Raw genomic sequence first — 3,281 nt, 5'->3', positions numbered from 1 at the left:
TCGGGTTACATACGCTTCAGGTTACAGACTCCACTAACCCAGAAATAGTACCTCAGGTTAAGAACTTTGCTTCAGGATGAGTACAGAAATCATGCTCCAGTGGCACGGCGGCAGCAGGAGGCTCCATTAGCTAAAGTGGTGCTTCAGGTTAAGAACAGTTTCAGGTTAAGAACAGACCTGCGGAACGAATTAAATACTTAACCCGAGGTACCACTTTAAAACCATAATAAAACTATATAGGGCTGCCTTCAGATATCTTCTAAAGGTTGTATAGTTACTTATCTCCTTGGCTCTGGGGTCACATAACTCCATACCCTCCAACATTTCTCCAATGAAAATAGGGACATCCTAAGGAAAAGCAGGACCTTCTGGGATCAAATCAAAAACTGTGATGGCATCTGTAAATTTGGGTTATCCCTGGAAAATAGGGACACTTGGAGGGTCTGCTGTATATAAATTCATAAACATGTTTCAAGAGCTGGTTAAAAACAACAACCACAGCCCAAAGATATCTTTGTAATAAGGATCTCCTAGTCAAATCTCACTTTATCACCAACTATTAGAGTTTCTGGAATTTGCATATCATTCACAAAAGTCACGTTCAGACTGCCTAAAATCCTTCACCAACTGTTCACGAGTAGGGGCACCATAGGCCACAATCACAACACAAATTTAAAGCCATGCATTTGAAACCACTTTAAACAGTCATTCTGGGAGCTGTTGTTTGTTCAGGATGCTGAGAGCTGTTAGGAGACCGCTACTCCTGACAGAGAACTGCAGTTCCCAGCATTCCCTGGGAAAGGGGGTTGATTATTATACCACTCTAGGAACTGTAGTTCTGTGCAAAGTAAAGAATGTCTTCCTTCATTAGCAATAAAGAATAACATTTCAGGGATCCTGACTAGCGCTTAGAAAAACAGGGGGAAGCATTGGCCTTGACAGACATGTGAGCAAGAAAGGCCTTTCTTTTTTTACAAAAGGAAGAAAATGAAAAACAACTTTTCCCAGAACTGAAAGTCCTCTCCCAGGCTAACATTTCAGAAATTGCTGACGTACGTGAATGAAAAACAGGCGATAACGGGGCACCTTGGTCTGTGCCTTCCCATGGCTCGGATCAGCTCCCCCTTTGCCAGCTGCGTTCCCTCCCCTCCTCCCCTCTCTTGCAAAAGTGATACTTCCCAAGCCTTCAGAAAAGCACAGTTCTTGCGTGGCCCCCATCTGCAGGTGCAGCCGAGGCCTTGGCAAGGGGGAAGGATGGTTATCGCTTCGGAAAACAGCAACACTGTCTTGTAATCCTTCCTCAAGGTCTTGGCCAAAGGATAAATTCTGAGGGAGAGGGACGTGGAGCACAGAGGAGCCCCGGCAACTGATCAGGTAAGACTCATTGCAAGGAGTTCCTCTTCACATTGGGAGCAGGAGACAAGTCCAGCGCCTTCGGTGTTCCGGGCACTTTTTGGGGAGATTTTTCTACTTTTTCTTGCAACGCTATGGCACTAGTAAGAGATTTCCTGGGGTTACAGAGGAGTTTTCTTGCATTGTGCCACTCTTTAAAGCAACGAAATCACTTTTTGTTCAGTCTTTTTCTTCCTGCCGCACGTTGGTCCATATGTGAGTGTCTTTTCTTTGAGATATCTAGTTCTTGTGTTTTAGATGCTGTTGAAAGAAGCAGTGAATGGGGGCACTGCAAATAAATTAATGTTGCCTCATGTGGAAATGTAAATGGGTGCATAGGGAATATATTTGTGTGTGTTTCATGTATGTTTTTCTTCTAGGTTTCTTGGCGACCTCTGTTGCAAGCTGCAGGATTCCTGTCCATACTTGCTCGTTGTTCCTTTTTCCTATGCATATACTTCTTTGAGAATCTGATCTAAAGAGGCATACGGCATGGGAAAATGGGGCGATTGAGGTGCTCCACCGCCCTGCTCTTCTGCGGCAAGACATCTTCCACAGGCAAAATGTGGGGAGCGGGGGGGAGAGGAGAGGACTTCTGAGTAAACTGGGCTGTAGGGTTGATTTGCAAAACCGCTTGTATGAGAAACTTGCATGAATTCTAAAGATTATTATTTTGCATGCCAGTTAGGTTTTTGAATGTGAAAGGGTACTTAAAAACAGGTTCTTTAATCTAATAAGCAGGTTAGCTTTGGCTGTAATTCAAAGTGTAGTGAATCATGCTTTTTTAAAAGTGAGTTAGCCTTTGATTTAGGAAATCTGTTATGTAGAGCTCATTCAGAATTGCCACCTTTTCGTAGTCAAAGGATCGGTGCTTTTAACGGCTGCATAGTAGGCAAAATTCAACAGGTGCAGCTTTCCCCAGCACAGGGAATGAGTTAATAGGAAATGCTCTATCTGTTTATTTCTGTCTTGCTAAAGGCAAGTGTTTCTCAGTAAGGAAGCCTGGGTGTGATTATGTGATATTATATTGTTAGAATATAAGAGAACATAAAACTAATTTTCTTCTTTGTTTCATCCACAGATCATTTTTCATGTAACTCTCAATGTTAAAGCAGCGGGGGAATCGTTGCCTTGCTTTTTTTAAAGATCTGTTTCGAGATTGTTGCATCCCTTTCAGTTCAATTAATTTTCTAATTCTTACTCATCTGTATAGAATTGCTGTGTAATATGCCTATATGTTTTCTGACAGAACTTTGCATAATGATGTGCTGAATTTAATGATGTATTGAATTTTAAGCATACACTGCAATAATGTTCAAAAAGTACAAGTTCATAAATGCTATCAATTTGTGGGAAAATGTGGTTGCTTTGATTGTTTTGTGTCACCTTTCCTGGCTTCATTCAGTTTGTAAATGTGCTTCCCCTTTGAGTTGCTGAAAAATAAAAAGAACTCTTGACTGCACTTATGCCTCTTACTTATTTTGCATTAAGACGGGTGGAATGAGAGCAAGGGAGGAAATAGAAACTGTGTGTTATTGTAGCAATGCTTTCGCTTAGCCGGATTGGGAAATGAGTGTGGGTGATTCAATGTGTTTGTGGGTGCTTCAACATCTTTTAAATTAAATCTAGGTGCCTCTGAACACACACACACACACACACACACACACACACACACACACACAAAACCAATGATCCCAAAAGTGTAACGTTGCACAACAAGCAAACAACTGGTGCACTGGTTCACGGTGTGGTAATTGTATATTGAAACACAATGGCACTTGGGGTTCACTGCAGTGTGGTTAAGCAAAAGCAACATTTCAACATCTTCTTGAAAGGCTGCTCGGCAGCACACATACTCCTAAACCCCATGGAAACCAGAGAAGTTTAAG

At 42.0% G+C, this 3,281-nt stretch overlaps 1 long non-coding RNA gene across 1 annotated transcript; it reads left to right on the top strand.

Annotated features, from left to right (window-relative positions):
* Positions 1-967: 967 nt before the first annotated feature.
* Positions 968-2,854, top strand: LOC310763222. Its single transcript, XR_014548544.1, has 2 exons — positions 968-1,374; positions 2,474-2,854. It is a non-coding gene; the product is annotated as an uncharacterized lncRNA (long non-coding RNA).
* The last annotated feature ends 427 nt before the right edge of the window (positions 2,855-3,281 follow it).

This window comes from Podarcis filfolensis (assembly GCF_964270895.1).
Source record: "Podarcis filfolensis genome assembly, chromosome: 5".
NCBI lineage: Eukaryota > Metazoa > Chordata > Lepidosauria > Squamata > Lacertidae > Podarcis > Podarcis filfolensis.
The sequence above is the reverse complement of the archived record's forward strand: the minus strand, read 5'-3'. Positions and strand labels throughout refer to the sequence as shown.